The sequence below is a fragment of the Parasteatoda tepidariorum genome, chromosome X1 (genome assembly GCF_043381705.1).
Source record: "Parasteatoda tepidariorum isolate YZ-2023 chromosome X1, CAS_Ptep_4.0, whole genome shotgun sequence".
Classification (NCBI taxonomy): domain Eukaryota; kingdom Metazoa; phylum Arthropoda; class Arachnida; order Araneae; family Theridiidae; genus Parasteatoda; species Parasteatoda tepidariorum.
Genome location: NC_092214.1, coordinates 53237407 through 53255078, shown reverse-complemented (window position 1 = coordinate 53255078; position 17672 = coordinate 53237407). Strand labels below are relative to the sequence as shown.

Genomic DNA, 17672 nt, shown 5'->3' with positions numbered 1-17672 from the left:
TCTTACACATTGATTACGGTAAAATCTTATCTACAGTCACAATCCAAATGGAAGAAAATTGCTCTTCTGCATTTCATTCGATTATCGGAATTCAAACTCTATTAGCGAACTTTGGATCTGTTGAGGCCCCAAGCTACATTATTCAGCATATCATTCTTTTGTTCAATTATTGCTGAATAAGATTTGTGATATATGTCATATTTGGTTTAGGTTACAATCACTTGAAAGGAGCTTGAGTTAAGAAAACATCTAGTAAGTTTTTTTTAAAATATTTTTTATATCTTCAGCTGTCAATTCATTTTCATTACTGATAATAAATTTATATGGCGGTAAAGAGAGTATAAAGACGAATTTTGTAACATTTAATTTAGAGTAAGCTGTGCTTTAACACCGTAAAAAATTCCGAATCAAATTACGGCAAAAAGTACCGGCACCCAGGGTGGTTCCAGTACCTTATACCACAAAATCTTATGGAACAAAAAATCTGATTTACCATTACTTTTTCTGTAACATTTACTGGAAATGACTCTAATTTAGCAAATATTACTGTAAAAATTACGGTAAAAATGAATTTTATGGTAAAATGGATTTTATGATAAAATGGATTTTACGAATGCTGCATTCAGAGTGCCAGTACTTTTTACCGTATTTTGATCCGGAATTTTTGCAGTGTATAGTGACGAAGTTGGATTCTTGTACTTTACATGCGGTTAGTAAGAAACATATGCATAGTACATTTCTTTCTATTACATTTTACATTTCTCTCTGTAAAAACAACCATCGGAACAAACTCAGCGAAAATTATTTAAGAAACTGCGCAAAAAAAATATTACCCATGTAAAAGACAATAATTTTCTATAAAAGTTAAATTTGCAATTGGAGAAATATTTATTAACATACGTTTAATAATTTAAACAATTGAATTATTTAATACCCAATTATAGACACTTTTTTTAAATAAAATGTTCTCTAAATTTCCCCGCGAATATTTTGATTTGTATGAATGTTGAAGCTTACTAAAGAAATCAATGATTAGTTGGAGTAAAGTAAATTTAATAATCAAAAGATAGTTGAAAAGTTTATGATAGAACAAATTGCACAAAATATGTTGATATACAGTAGAATAACTTATAAAGAGCGCACATTTAATGAGATTCAGGATTTAACGAGCAAAATAGAATGATTTTATTGGTACAATGTTGCAAACATGCTGAAAGACAATCTTTTAGCGAGCTATTTTATCACTTTAATTTCGTAAATTATATGTTATTGCATGAATGCATTGTAAATATAATATGCTAAGTAGTTGATGTTCTCAAAATTGAAAGCAATATAAGTAAAACTAATTTTTTGCTAGTGAATTTCCATTAGATAATTAATAAATATAGGGTATAAAACACTAAGTTAAAGGTAATCAGAGGAAAACGTTAATTTTTAAAGCTAGCAAATATTTAATACTTAATATAGAAATATTGTTGCATTTAAAATTTAGTTCATTAGGAATATTCCTAAGAAGCTGGATTTGAGTTGAAAGGAAAATCGTGTTTAATGGCACAACTTCCAGTATTGGATACAGTGCTCCAAAATTAAATGTTATTACGTAATAAATATGAGCAGGTTAATTTCATCATCATCAGAGTTGGGCAGACGGCCCAATGTGGGCCAATGTCTTCCTCTGAAGATTTCTTCATAATGACTTCCGATTTTTCTTTGATCTCCAATTCTTTTCATTAATTGCAAGAAAATCAGACTCCAACGAGTCAGCCCATCTCAACCGCGGTCTTCCCCGCTTTCTTGTTCCACTGAGTTTAAAAAGCAGCATCTTTTTTATTGTATTGTCACAACTCATTCGAATCACGTGGGCCATCCAATTCATTCTATTTATTTTTATGTATTTAAAAATGTCGGGATGTGTTTACAAATTTTGTACAGTTCAAAGTTAAATCTCCTTCTCCAGTAATTGTTTTCATTTACACCACGCGAAATCTTTCTCTCAAATATTGTGATACAATTTTCCTCCAGTTTTGTCATTGTCCAAGCTTCAGAAGCGCAAGTCAAAACTGCCCTGACAAGAGTTTTGTAGATTAAGAATTTTGTTTTTCTTGAAGGAAACCTAGATTTGAAAAATCTTCTCAGCCCATAGACAGCTATTTGCCAGATAGAATCGGTTTTTTATTTCAGGAGTCATTCTGTTGTCAATAGTAAGCTGGTTAATTTCATTAAGTTAGAATTGAGATTAGTTGAATTAGAGTTTAATGGCACAAGTTCTAAAATCACATATAGCGTTCATAAACTCGAAAACAAATATAATGGTAACTGTAACATCTTCCTTGAAGGAAGCAATTTTCTTGAAGAATAACTAGCTTATAACCACGACCCGTCCCGCAGAGGGGCATCCGGGGACATACCGATAACTTGAAGTGCGACCTCGTACTTACTCAGCAAAGAAATTGACACAAGGGAAGGGTCCCGCAGTGGATCGTTAAGACGCAGTTCCCAGCAAATCAAGCCCTGCGGTCATTGTGACCATTTGGATCAGTCTGCGTAGGGACCAAGGGTATGCGGTATTGGTCCTCGTTAAATTGTTCTACCGTAAAGTGCACGACTCCTCTTGCAGGTCGTCGGACTACCGAAGCGGAGGTGCTATCCTCTCTTCAGAGGATCTAAATTGTGATGGCATGTCTTCGGATCATCCTCAGTGATGGTTCCCAGACGGTCACCAATAGCCCATTGTGCAGCTCTAGTGCGACGCAAATGAACTGAAACTACAACAACGACATAAGGGAAGGATGGTTTGGTGACTAAAAAATGACAACACAGCAATGTCACAGGGCAAAGGAGACCAACACACAGGGATTTGGGCTCCGGGACCCGACAAGATGGATGCACGAGTCTGGAGCCTCGCAATTTTCGTGCAGAATTCATAACGATGGAATAATAGAAAAAACTTCAATATAATATTTCAAATACAAATAGTATTTTTATTCTATTAAATGTTTGAGTTGTGTTTTGAATGAAACTGCTATGCTTATGCATATTTTGCCATATATCTGAAGCAATTTCAAGGAATAAAAAAAAATTTTTTTTCTCCTTCTTTTCTACTATAAAACTTGTTTTTCCAAGGAAAATTCTAAACACAAAAAAATTACAAGATAACTGCAAGCAAAAAAATAATTTTTATATTTAATATTAGCCGGCCAGGTGGGCGAGCGGATAGCGCGCCTGACTGCGAAGCCAATGGCTGCGGGTTCGAATCCTGCTCTGGGCATGGATGTTTCTCTCTCTATGTGCTGTCCTCTGTTGTGTGTGATGTTTGAATGTGGCCCACCCTATAAACGGGTTGTGGCAGTGTGGTGTGGGTAATGTTGCTCGCCTCCGTGACTTTGGTTCACAGGTGCCCACTGGGTAACGTGAAATGAGTAACAATTCCGGCATCTTCTAAGGCGAAGAATAATGTTCAGTGCCTCCATTAAAAAAAAATATTTAATATTATTCAAAAACACTTTTGATGTGTAAGATATACAAATTTTTAAATGAATTTAAACTATGTAATTTTAAAAGAACAACGACTGTACCATTCGAACGAAATCGGTTTAATAGTTTTTGATAATAAAATTAGAGAAAATCGTATTTTTGTTTCTTAAGAACTATTCGATTGATTTCATAGAAATTTCATATTTTGTCATTTAAAATTAAATAGTTTAAAAAAATTAAAAAAACTTTTATACCTCACAATTCAAACGTTTTTTAATTATTAATAAAATAAATAATAAAAAATAATATATAATTATAAAAAAAAATATTTTCTGCATGGACTTATCTTTAAATGTACGAGTTTTATGATACCGTCCAAAAAGTTTTTGATTTGTTTAAATAATTCCAGATATAAGGGGGAACACTCAACTAGAAAAATTAACATTAATGGGTCTAAATTTTTGATATTCTTTAGTTTTCGACCGTTTTTCATAGTATCAGGTAATCCAGTTTACGAAGGAATAATTTGTACGAAAATATGGTTTGTGAATTTTTTGCAACCATAATAACATATTAAATTAAATCATGTTTGCATCAAGTTGAATCATTGTATTTAGTAGCATGTTATCAAATTTACGAAACATTAATTTGTACAAAAATATGGTTTGTCTAGTCGTGATTCTTTTTCATGGGATTTTGTATTCTTTAGAGTTCACACGCGTGTCACTTGATTCACGCTAGACTTTGCCCTGTGAGTTTTTGACTGAACTGTATACTTAATATTTTTCGTCTCAGCAAATAGATCGAACCCTAGACTATTCAACACGTTTGAAAATAGAATAAAATACAATCATCTTAAGAATTATAGAAAAAAGAATGTTTAACACAAATTATAAGATTTTTGTATAACTTTGACTGGATAATAATAACACGATCCTACGCATAAGAATTTTAAAAAAAAATGTTTTTAATGGGAACGTAAAATTGGTAATGACCGTGGGGAAATAAGTCAGAAAGATAAGATAAAGAAGTGTAATGCCACACGAATCGATTATCAAAGTACTAGAAAATTGACATTGTTCTTGAAACATTTCACTGATTTCGAAGATAGTATAATATATTTATAGCGAATCCAACATTATTGGCATTTTCAGCAAACAATACTTTGTGATAATATTAGCTTGGGGAAATTACAAGCATTTTTTTTCTTCTGGATACTAAAATTAAGTGCACATATTTGAATGACCAAACAGTTTTTGTTATTTTGAAAAAGCGATATCAGTATCTACAATATTTTGTAATGAATAATAATATTTGTAATGAAAAATGAAAATAAGAATAACTCATAGTTGAAAATGCAAAAAACAAAAGTTAGAAAAGTAAAACAAACTACTCTGAATAACTTTTAATTTAATGATCGGATTTTCACTCACTAGGACTCAATTGTAATGGTATGAGAGAGTGACCTCAAATATGCTAACTTATTAGGTCAGACGATGTTTTAAGTTACCAAATCAGACACCAAAACTTATTTTCTCTGAACAAATCCAACTTTTTTTAAATTTTTTTTATTATGACGGATCTGGAATTTTGACTCCAAGATTATAATAAGGGGTAGCCGCAATCTAGACCTAATAGTTTGGTCAGGAGAGTGGTTCAAAGTTCGGACCTAATGTTTATTTTATTTTTTGCATATTTCACCATTTCTCGAGAACTTTTTGAGTGAATTGAAACATTTTTACCCACTATTGTAAAATTTGCTTATTCAAAGATAATTCCATGCAAAAAATAATTTTTAAAAGTTATTTCTGTTTAGTAATAGTCGAAGAAATTTTAAATTGTAAGGTATACAAATTTTTAAATAATTTTGATGAATGTAATCTAATATGCCAAAATAGAAAGTTCGAACAAAATTGGTCGAATTGCTCCTGAGAAATCGAATTTTAAAAAATCAGACATTCAACCTAAATATTTTGACCTAAGAATTGTGCTTAAACCTAACAAAAAATGTTCCAAAAATATATTTTTTCTGGAAAATGTAATATAGGAATTACAAGTGTTATACATGACTACAGGTACTTCATCAATGAAATTAAGCAAAGTAAAGATAGAATATAAAATAAGTATGTTTCTACTGGCAGTATTTAATTTATAATATGCATTTTAAAAATAAATGCAGAATTGGATCATAAATATTTGTGGATGCCTTGAAAAGCATATTGCTATTCAGCAGGTACTTAAACGTGTAAAAAAAATTCTTTCTTCTGTCATTAAGTTACTACTCTTCTGTCATTTAGTTATGTAGAATACGATTTAGTAGAAAAAATATTTACTTTTAATATGGAATTAATATTTTGCTAATATTAATTTTAACTAATTCCATTATTTAAAACAAATATAGACTATTAAGTACGTATAAAGGTGACTCAGGCGATACAACGCTCGCCTTCAATGAGGTGACCCGGGATCGAATCACAGTGATGGTTGGTCGATATGAATTCTGCACCCGGCTTGTACCGACCAGACTGCTAATGTGAAATATCCTCAGTGGTAGATGGATTATGGGTTAAAATCCCCTTGCCGTCAGGTTAACTGTGGGAGATTTTAATCGTTTTCCTATTCATGTAACGCAAATGCGGGTTAGTTCCATAAAAAAGTCCTCCAAGAAGACAAATTTCTCTGAATATTTGATCCAGGGGTTTCCTTGTCTTCTGGATCGACTATAAAATTACAAAGCTACGGAGAGGAACATTAATAATCGTAAACTCAGGTAAAATTTACAAATTAATATTTAGGAAACAGAAAAGACAAAGTTGTAACCATAATCTTATGAATAACTATTGAGGAAGGCAGGATTGAAAAATCAAGACCAGGTTAATTACCTAATGAAACGTGGATGATTTCTAATAGTAGCTTTTTTGGTTTTCTCAGTTCCTCAGACAATCAAACAGGCCTGCATGTTTTTATTTTCATGAATGATTCATCTGATTCTTTGAGTACAAGTTTCTTTTTTACTTGCTTTAACTTCAATTTGCGTTGTGTATACTTTTTACTGTCCCGCAGTGGACTGATCGTTAAGACACGGTTCCCAGCAGATCACCGAAGTCAAGCATCAATGACTGCGATCAGTGTGCGGGTGGGTGACCACTTGGATTAGTATGCCTAGGGACCGAGGGTGTGCGGTATTGGTCCTCGTTAAACTGTTCTACCGTAAAGTGCTCGACTTCGCGTGCAGGTCGTCGGGCTACCGAAGCGGGGGTGTCATCCCCTCTGCAGAGGTTCAAAATTGTGATGGCATGTCTTCGGATCATCCTCAGGGATGTTTCCCAGACCGTCGCCAATAGCCCATTGTGCAGCTCTAGTGCGACGTAAATGAACTACTTTTTACTTCATTTATGACAATCTAAAAATGTATTAATATTGATGGTGACAGGGGAACACCGAGAATACTATTTATATCAACATTTAACATTTCCTATTTTTTTTTAAAATTGTTATTGTTTTTAGATATATATTATTTCACCATTTACTTTAACAGTAACCTTTCAAAAAGCTTTTTAATTACTGAAAAATATTTATTTTTATTGTTATCATTTATTCAAAGGCAACAAAATTTAATTTAAAAGAGTTTGCCCATCTTTAACCTTGTCACTCATGTCCATTGGCTTCTTTTTACTCAGGATGGAGAAGGGGACATACATATACGTGAGTTAATTATTGAGAAAAAATTTCGTGTAAAGTGCAGTTGGAATGAAAATTACCCTTTAAACATTTTAAGTAAGAATAGAGGAATTACGATTTGTTTAGGGCTGGTTTAATGTTCAGAGAATTTCAAGACCTAACAAACATCGAAACATGCTTGCCACTTAAAATGCTCCTAATAGTAATTAGTTAAAAGAAATAAAATTTTAAAAATATCTTTATTCATTTGTCGGATAAAAAAGGGGTTAAATTTTGTCAGTAAATACAAGGCATATTTTTGTTTACGAACGAAAAATGAAGCTTTAAACAGCAAACGGTAATAGAGTCAAAAATGGAAGGGAAAAAAATGGTTGAAAATATTTTGCCGAGTGCAACTACATTTTCCAAGGCTTCAGTGTGTAATGTAAAATATTTCATGGAATATTGGCAGTTACTATTTAGTTCATCGTTTCGCAACTGAAAAACATATGATAATGTTTAAAGGTTTCATTCAGGTAGAAAGAGATTTAAGCCTTTGTTAAAATTCATTGCTTATTTTTCAATGACTTTTTTTTAAATAAAGATAATAGCTGAAACTATCTCAAATTATCTTAAATTTTTTTAATCTTTTTATGCGTTTTACTATTGCTTTCAAAACACATTATTGCGTTCTGAATTAGAAAGCAAATTGATGTTTATTAAATAGTTATGTCTTGTACGCAATGCGCTCGAAACATGGATTCATTCCCCCCCTACTCAGCAGTATCTTTTACGTATGAGATTTCAATTTTTAAGGGTTATCTTATCTTCGTAATGATTATAATCACTTCTTTAAAATTATGACGACTAAAAATAAGAAACATTGTTGATATAGAATATTTGTATTTTTTGTTTGACGGTTTGTGAACACGTGTCGAAATAGCTTGGTAAGTATTCATAAGGAAACTTTAATTTTTTTTAAAAATTCTCTGATTTTAACAGAAGAGAAATTATAATTGAAGCTCTTGAAACAAATTGATGTTATATATGTTATGTTATGTTATCTATGTTATATTGATGTTATAAATTTTTTTTGCTTGGAATTTTCCTTGGAAAAACAAGTTTTATAGTTAAAAAGAAAAATTTTTTTTTCCATCCTTGAAATTGTTTCAGATATACGGCAAAATATGCATAAGTATAGCAGTTTCTTTCAAAACACAATTCAAGCATTTAATAGAATAAAAATACGACTTGTATATATAAGATGTTATGTAATGATGTTTTTGATTTTCAGCTGTTAGATATGCTAAAAAGTATTTAATATACATATATNAAAATCATTTAAAAATTAAATTTATAAAAGAAAAAATAGTATATATTTACTACCACTTTAAATATGAAAATAAAATCTCCCGCAAAATCCGGGAGAGTTGGCAGGTATGTATATATATAATACAAGATTTCAGGATATCATGATGAGCATTATGTGACTGGGGTGGAAATAGTTTTGACTTTGTCGAAATTGAATATGAAAATTTAACTTCTTCCTCAGTTCAAATAATAGAAAAGGGAATTCTTACCTGTAATAGACCAATATATGATAAAACAAGTTGTTTTTTAACATCAATTTATTTTTTCGTAAATATTACAAATAATATAGTGTAGTGTAATGTTACATTGGCTACTTGTGAAATTAAATCTGCAGTTCGAAACCAATTTTCATGCAGAAATCTGGGAACACATTAGATATATATTTTATACACCGATAGATATTTTTATAAAATTATACACCGATAGATATTTTTATAAAAATAAAAATACAAAAATTGTAACATTGGCCTGGAACGTAGGACAAGAGGTTTTATAATGGCCACCTTTAAAAAATATGCTTTATAATTAGAATCCTTGAAAAATGAAATAAGAAAATTATGAATATTAAGGGTCGTAAATTAATATTTAAATGAGGAGAAAATCATAACATTTCTAGCATTTTACAAATTATTATAGAAGTTTGGAGAAACAAAGGAGGAGTTAAAATCAATCAAAACAGTTTGTTCTTTTAACGGTAATGCATTCGCCTTTCCTAATTACGTAATGCATTCTTAAGTAACCAATTTCAGCAACCAATTTCAGCTTAAGCTTTAAATAAACTGGTGTTAGCTGATTTTAATTCCTCCTTTGCTTTTGTTGATTTCAGAAGTTATTAGCCAGATTTTAACTTGATTTTGATTCTTTCTAAATCGAAAATTGCTTTGCGACGACTTATGTGTATAATTTTTTGACTTTATTTTTGAAAAGAATCTAAAAATATATACGAAGTTTGAATACAAGCATGACAAACTTAAAAGGGATATAGAAGATCAGGAATCAAACACCTTTTGTAATACACGGAGCATGAGTTTCGCAAATGTAATGGGCAACTGCTGCTAAGAATCCTTTGTAAATTCATCAAATAGAGGAGAACGTTAAAAACTAAAGTGTACAAAAAACAGTAAGGAAATGTGTAACAACGAAATTTGTATCAATATAAACTTCTGTGCAAAAAGTTAATCGACTGAACAATTCTAGAGATATAAAACTTTTTTTTTAAAAAATAAATTAAAAATCTTTGTGATTATAATAAAACACTATAATTTTAAATTCTTACAACTTAGAAAATTCTAAATGAATTTTCCTTAAAGTTTACATTTTAGCATGAAAAATTACGTTGATCTACATATATGTATAAAAAAATTCTATTGTTTTATGCGCTTTATTTTTTCATCATTTTCTTTTATTTGATTTACTTTTTTGTAGCAATTTAAGAATTTCATGTTTTTTGAAAAAAAAGTTTCTTTTCGTTTCGTAAAACTTATCCCCTTGGTATTAAAACACAATGTATATTAAGAGCACTCATAATGGAACACCCGGTACACATATATTAAAATTAAATCCCTCATAAAATCAAAAAACAAAGTGTGCAAAAATTAACAGCTGCAAATACCAGGCATAAACTTTTATGAGAAAATGAAAGTCTTGCATTAACTAATTATCTCATATTTAAAGAGGTTTGTTTAAGATGGCATTAAGTGCTAGTGAATTTAAGAACATCAGCTTTGGAAAATATGACAACAGCAAGTAGATCTTTACAAAACATATTTTTTCAATAAAAACTTCCTCATTCAAAACTTGAAAGAAAAAATTAATGTTCCATACATACAGCTGACCATAACATGTTTTTTTCACTTGGCCTATTCTTCTACCTCGGACAAGGAAACCACACAGCCGTCACCCAGAAGACGCGTGCGCTGTCCCGCGCACTTAGTGCAGTCCTACAACCCTACAGACTCATTAAAGATCGCATGTGTAAGCTTGCTGGAAAGGAAAAGTTAGTACATGGAAAACAATAACATTAAAAATAAAAATTGAATTAATAAAATAGAATTAAATTGCAATCAAAATTAGCATCACTTGGATTAGCATTCTGAAAATGAAATTAAGAATTAACGATTAGGTCACTAATTTAATTGGATAACATCACTTAGAAACATAATAAGCTATTGGAAACAAATAGAAATAAGATTGGACTTAGAATGCATAAGCCGAGGAGGTAACAGACTGTGGCCAGTGGGCGAACGTATTGAACGTACAAGTATATTTCTTGAAACATATTGGTATTTCTGAAGAAAGTGACACTCACTTTGAAACCTGAAACAAGTTTCAAATGAATTACTCATTGCAAAAAATTATTTAAAAAAAAATCACCAAGCTTCCCCCATTATGTTAGCCATATATAAGATAAATGCTTTTTATGTGGCATGGCTTAGGCGAAACAAATGCTACGTGAAATATTTTTAGTATTTATTTCTACACATATATGAGTATTTTTGAAAAATTTGATGCTTACTTTGCAATCTGAAGCAAGTTTCAAATGAATTTCTCATTGCAAAAAGTTACAAAAAATTTGCAAAATGTCCTCCATTATGCTAATTAAATATATACATATTCTTAACGTAGCTTTGTTTGAACTGAAAATTGCTCCTCAAAAATTTTGGGTATAAATTTTTTACATCACTGGATATTTTTGAAAAAGTTGACCCTCACTTATTAATCCGAAATTTTTTTAAGGAATTCCTCATCGGAAAAAATTAAAAGAAATTCGCAAAATGTCCTCCATTTTTTTAACTATATATATACACTTTAGATAGTATGGTTTGGATTAAACAAATGCTTCTTAAAAATTTTGGGTATTTATTTCTTTACATCTATTGGTATTTTTTAAACATTAGACGCTTGCTTGACATTGTCACCATGCCATGTTAAGAGCATATATATGCTCTATATATGGTTAACATAATGGAACACAATTTCTGAACTTCTTATAGTTTTTTGCAATGAGGAGTTGATTTGAAACTCCATTTAAGATTTCAAAGTGAGAGTCAGATTTTTTTCAAAAATACCAATATGTTTCAAGAAATAAGTACTCAAAATTTTTAAGAAGAATTTGTTGACTCACGGTAGAAGCATATTTATCGATGTGGGTGGACACTGCGAATTGTTCATAATTTTTTTCAATTAGAAATTCATTTGAAACTCGCTTGAGATAAAAAGTGTCAATTTTTTCAAAAATACCCATAGTTGTGAAGAAATAAATACTCAAAATTTTTAAGAAGAATTTGTTTTGCCCAAACCATGCTATTCATGTAAAAAGCATATATATATCGTTAACATATTGGAGTTCATGGTGCGAGAAATTATTTAAATGAGGAATTCATTTGAAACTTTTTCTAATTACGAAGTAATCGACATTTTTCCAAAATACCAATATGTTTCAAGAAATAAGCACTCAAAATTTTTAAGAAGCAATTTTAGTCCAAACAATGCTGCTTTAAGAACATACATATAAAAATAAAGGATGACACATTGCGAATTTTTTTAACCTTTTCCTACGAGAAATTCATTTTCAGATTACAAAGTAAGCGTCAAATGTTTCAAAAATACCCATAAATGTGAAGAAATAAATACTAAAATTGTTTTAAGTAGCATTTTTTTAGTCTAAACCATCTGACGTTAAGAGCATATATATGATTAACGTATTGGAGGACACTTGGCCAATTTAACTAGCATCAGATAAAATCTGCAAGTACTGTCCTCATCTGTAACTAACTCCAGACCATGTTTTTGACTGCCAGGCCATTATCGGCTCCCTCTTTCAACTTGGAGCACCTCCCATCGAAATTCTTCATGGCCATCGGGATCCAGAACTTGCTAACCTTGTTATCAAGACTTTTGGAGGACTTTAATCTTTGCACTAGCATAGACACGACAACAACAACAACATCTGATAAAATAGCGTCATATTTTTCAAATATACCCATAGTTTTGAAGAAATAAATACCCAAAATTTTTAAGAAGCATTTGTTTAGTCCAAACCATTCTACGTAAAGAGTCATGCTACGTCATCCCTACTAAGAGCTTATCAGTGGGGTTGAACTATCATCCATACCGAGGAAGTGGGGTGTAGCGCTCATCCTATAGACGAGAGGCCATCGATCCGAAGTTGGGTGAAGCGCTCATTCCATAGCACTACAGTCAGAGAGGTCATCAACCCTAATAGTGAGGTTTTGAGCTCATTTTTCCACTACTGTAATTCTTTTAATTAAATTTTCGAATATTTTCACTATTAAAAGAAATTATAATTCATATTTACTTATTATAAGAAAGAGACCTGATTTATTGTCAACGGTGGTCATATCCCATACTAATCATTCTTCAAGTGCCATTCTGTCACATCATTTTTAGACTATTTTGTCGTGATACCCATAAAATCTTGATATTGATTTTTTGCCATTAACTTTTTATATAAAATTCCACTTGATTTGGTACATTATTTCGCGAGTTACCATCAGAAATGTGTTTTATCTTTAGCAATCTGTCTACCAGTGTATGAGAGCGCAAATTATGTATGTAATATTTCGCTGTTTGAGCAAGCGTGAGAATTCCATTTTTTTTGGTCGAAACAATGTATTGTCTGAACAATATAATTTATATTTTTAACCTATTATATAGTCCGATCAACGTTAAGTCAAACTTTAATATCATGAATTTTTTGGTATCAAGCGAAGTCGTTTGTACAGTTCATAAAAAGAAAAAAAATGTAAACATCTCAAATAACGCTTGATCCAAAATTTGATTTAAAAGTTCTTAATACAATATTCTCCTTGATTATTGATCAGAATAAAAACCCGGTCTTACCCGGCTTGTGAGATAAGATCGGGTGATTTTACTTTTGCTAGAAAAGCAATCATTGATGAAAAGAAGTATTTCAAGCATGAATAAATTTCAAAAATTATGCATTGTACGCAACTAAGTAATGAATATCTGAATCAGATTTGGCAATTTTTGGGCCAAACTGTTTAGCTCCAACATACCTTATAATATCATAGTTTTCCAGTTTCACCCCACTTTCCCCTACGTTTTTGTGGCTTTTTTTGTAACTTAAAATATCTTCGTCTGAACAAATTAATTAGAATATTTCAGGTCAATCGCTCGAACCATTAAAATTGTATTTTATGCGAAAGTAGTGAAAATTCGAACATTACATTAAACGTTACTAGGTTGTTTCATTTCATATTTTGCACATTAAGATTTGTTTGCCATGCCTTGTTTAGAACACTTAAGCCTCTTTGATTAATTTTTAGTTCATTCCTTAAAGGAAATCTCAATTTCTTATAAAAATGAAATAATCTGTACGCCTGTTTTTGCTTTGTTTTCTGGGTAAAAGAAAGAAGCACAGCTTTGAATTAAAGAAAACAAATTGAGCCTAGTTTATGCATCTTGATGATCTTCAATTTTTAATTAGAGTTTTATGACTATTCTTTGATTTTCACATTTCCATAGGGTTGATATTCAGACGGTTGTTGGAGTTTAAAATGCAGAGGATTTTGTTTTTAAATGTTAAAAAAATAATTATACCAGGAGTAAGTTCCACAATTTTAATAATTTTGCTTCCATTATAGCAGAGCCGTAATAAAAAAAATAAAAAATACTTTGAGAATTTATTGTGCATACTTAATAAATATTTATCTTTATGCCTTTATTTTATTATTCTCTTGAATTTTATTATGTAAATACAAAGGAGCGTTTCAATAACATAAACCTATTTTTCTATAGTAAATAAAGACATGGAAATAAATAAAACACTCAGTGACGCGTCGTTTTAGAGCAATGAACGGTTAGGAGCATACATTGTGAAAATTACAACATAGAATCGCTGCAAACTGTTTCGTATCAAATGAAGAGAGACTGCTGTTTTACATAACTATTAATATGCGATTTTGAAGAAAAGATAGAGCAGGGTTCTTGATTGTTGGTCAAAAATCATTGGTCATTAAATCATTAGCATAGTGGGGACATTTTATGCTGTATACAGACAAAGTTACCTTCTGGATGAATGGAGATGTTTTGAAACGAATCTACTTATCATGGTTAAGGGGTTTAAGGTTCCTATAGTTCTTACATGATGCAACATAATATTCTTATTCATTCTGAACTATGCTTTATTAATTACTATGCAGACGTTTAACTTAGGAATGGTAACTGATCAAGACAACGCAGCAGGTTCTATCCCCTCAGCTCTCTTAGTGGTAGGTACAACAAGACTATCCTAGTTGGTCACCAAAGACGGCAAGTATATATTCGCGATTGTAACGCCATCTGGGGAGAAGACGGGTTCAGTGTCTTGACCTTCCCTTTTCCCTCTCCTCCTCTTCTGAGTTGTATGCGAATGTACCGCTAGATTTTTCTCTTACATAACATTTGTTTTTATTTTTATTTAATTATCAAAAATATTTTGTAAAATTTCCGCACCTCTTTCTTTAAAAGCTATGTTAAATGCAGTTTAGAGTTTTATTCATTTTCCTAACTTAAAAGTTTTTAATCTATTTGAAAATCAAGACAGAATCTAATGTAGTTCTTTCTCCTTTGACTATTCCCACGCTAATGGTTAAAAGCCTGTAAAGTATTGTCAAAGATAGAGAGTTCTGCTCTGCGCCACCTGCAGCCCATTTCAATCGCCAATTATGAAATAATGAAAATAAATATAGAACAATACTTGAAAATAAAACGGCATTGATGTAAAAGATAGAATGCTTATTAACCGAAATAGTTGCAAAAAAAAAAAATAGTGTTTGAAATTATTTAAAAATTAATCAGAAAAACCACCAAGTTTGAAGAATGTGTTAACAAAATATTTTAGCATTAATTACAATTTTAATAAATAATAAAAGTGAACAATTAATACTAATTAACATTAAAAAAATCTTTTAATATTTATGTAACAAACGAATAATGAAATTATATTTAGTTAATTATCTGTAGTCTCAGTAGTTTACCACTAGTACATCTGCGGTAAGCTGCTGAGAGAGAATATTTATGGCTTTCACGTCACTGCAAGTGAAAGTTCATTTCGTAGGATGCGAACTAGGCTCAACCGCCTCAATATCAAAGAGAGAAAGGATGGAAAATTCGCTTTGCTATTCACAATTAAAGTTAAATAATATCGTTAAAACATTTATCGATCCCACCCATGATAAAAAATCATTATGTTTGTGAAAATCTCATTAAAAGTAAAGCTTTCTTTATAAAAAGTGTGCAAATAATAACTGAAATTAATATGATAATAATGTAATAAAACTTTTAGGCAGTTGATGCCTCAGGTAATATAAATTAGGACAAGAAATCCTGTTTAGGTTGAACAATAATATATATATATATATAGATGAATAAGGTGTAGTTATCCTTGAGAGTGAAATGAAAGTTAAATTTCAGATATACAGATATACGACATAAATTTCGGATATACTTTACAGATATACTATAATAGTTTCACAAAAATATTTCTAGTGTACTTCCGATTTTACTACAAGTTTGACAAAAATATTTGTACTGTATTTCTGATTCTAGAATGTTCACAATTGAGAGAAACTCTGAAATTGAGCGATAGCCTTATGTCGATGAAAAAGTAATAAAGAAAGATTAAAAAGCTTTCATTGCGAAAAGAGTGCGCTAATAAAATATAAAAGAAATATGATAATAATGTAACAAAACTTTTAAGCAGTTGATGTTATAAGTAATATAAATTAAAATAAGAGAGGGGGAACTATTGCGTAGATTTGTTGATTAAGGTGAAATGACCCCTGAATATGATACAATAGTTAATTTTTGGCATTTCTTTATAGAAATGCAGCATGAAAGTATTTTATATTTGTTGGTTACATACGATTTGGAAGTTATAAAACGTTTTTATCTTAAAACTGGAGGAGAAACAGGCATGCAAAAGTCTCCTCGAGAAAAGGTGAAAGAACGTTCATCCACTTATCGAGCTGAAGCTAAAATCAAATTATTTTTCAAATGCGGAAACGAATATCTATGAATTACAAATTATCATGTTTAGCAAATAGTTGTTTTTTTGGAAATTTGAAATTAAATGACTCAAAAATATTGTCCTCCTCGTTTGTTGTTGCTGTCATAGGCCATTAAGACAAGGGTTGCAATTGATCTTGTGTTCTAGTGGCGTCCACTATGGTCAAAAATTCAGCTTCTGCCACACCCATACGTCACACCAGTTTATAGTACGTACCCATTCATTCATCCACAGATTGTAATTTTGACCTGAATCAGAGAGCGATCAATTTCCAATTCAGTACTCCCAGAGGTATAATTTGCTATGGGAACATGGTGGATCTTGTGACCCAACAGATTTAACGTTCACCCGTCACTATTTACTACATGGGGAGTCTTCGGTAGACTGAATTCAAACACCCGTTCTCACGAACATGAATCCAGCTCCGTTCCAAACAAGCTATCCCGACTCCCGTCATCCTCTAATTATATATATTAGAGTCTGTATATATATTTTCCCTGTATATATATTTTCTATATATTAGAGTCTAATATATAGAAAAAATGGTTTTTTATTTGTTTGAATTTTTTACATTATTATAATTCTGAGTTATTATGATTCTTAAACTTGTGTGCATTAATAACAGAACTCTTGGTTTTTTTTTTTTTTTCTTCAGAAATCTAGATTTATATTTTTTTTAGAAATCTATGTTTCTAGATTTATATTTAACAATTTAATAATTTTTTACATTGATGTTAAGTATAAAATTAATGTAGGGGAGAGTCGGGTAGTCCCGCCCACTTAAGGAGTATTGCTGATATTTCTGTATAATATTGAGCAATTATTAATATTTTTGTATGTTTCCATTGTTTTATCATCTAATTAAATAATGCAAAAAGAATAAACCAAAAAAAAAAAAATAGTTTAACTTAAAAAAATGGAAATTTAAAGAAACATGTTTTTCAGCTCTTTTCAAAATGTGTCGGGTAGCCCCACCCAGTTACAAAAATTATGTTTTTTGACTATTTTTCCTGGTGTCAATAAAAATGACCAATGTATTGACAATAGACGAACCTCATTTATCATTTTTATCACAAAATTATTTTATTTATTACATATTTATATACTTTTAGTGAATTCTATCATTTAATAACAA

The 17672-nt window shown here is 30.6% G+C and overlaps 1 protein-coding gene across 1 annotated transcript in view; it reads left to right on the top strand.

Moving 5' to 3' along the window:
• LOC107443697 (long-chain-fatty-acid--CoA ligase 4) overlaps positions 1-17672 on the top strand; it is a gene marked incomplete in the record, with an annotated part of 46553 nt that continues 28881 nt past the window's right edge. Inside the window, 1 exon segment of the mRNA XM_016057647.4 lies at positions 1-252.